The sequence below is a fragment of the Heptranchias perlo genome, chromosome 18 (assembly GCF_035084215.1).
Source record: "Heptranchias perlo isolate sHepPer1 chromosome 18, sHepPer1.hap1, whole genome shotgun sequence".
In the NCBI taxonomy this organism is placed as follows: Eukaryota; Metazoa; Chordata; class Chondrichthyes; order Hexanchiformes; family Hexanchidae; genus Heptranchias; species Heptranchias perlo.
Genome location: NC_090342.1, coordinates 10,538,197 through 10,538,524, shown reverse-complemented (window position 1 = coordinate 10,538,524; position 328 = coordinate 10,538,197).

The following is a 328-nucleotide window of genomic DNA, read 5'->3' as shown; positions in this document are numbered from 1 at the left end:
GGGGGGAAATAAGGAGGATGGGGAAAGGGGGGAAATAAGGAGGATGGGGAAATAAGGAGGATGTGAAATAAGGAGGAAGGAGGAAGGGGAAAGGGGGGAAATAAGGAGGAAGGGGAAAGGGGGGAAATAAGGGGAAGGGGAAGGGGAAAATAAGGAGGATGTGAAATAAGGAGGAAGGAGGAAGGGGAAGGGGAAATAAGGAGGAAGGGGAAGGGGGGAAATAAGGAGGAAGGGAAAGGGGGAAATAAGGAGGAAGGGGAAGGGGGAAAATAAGGAGGAAGGGGAAAATAAGGAGGAAGGGGAAGGGGGGAAATAAGGAGGATGGGGA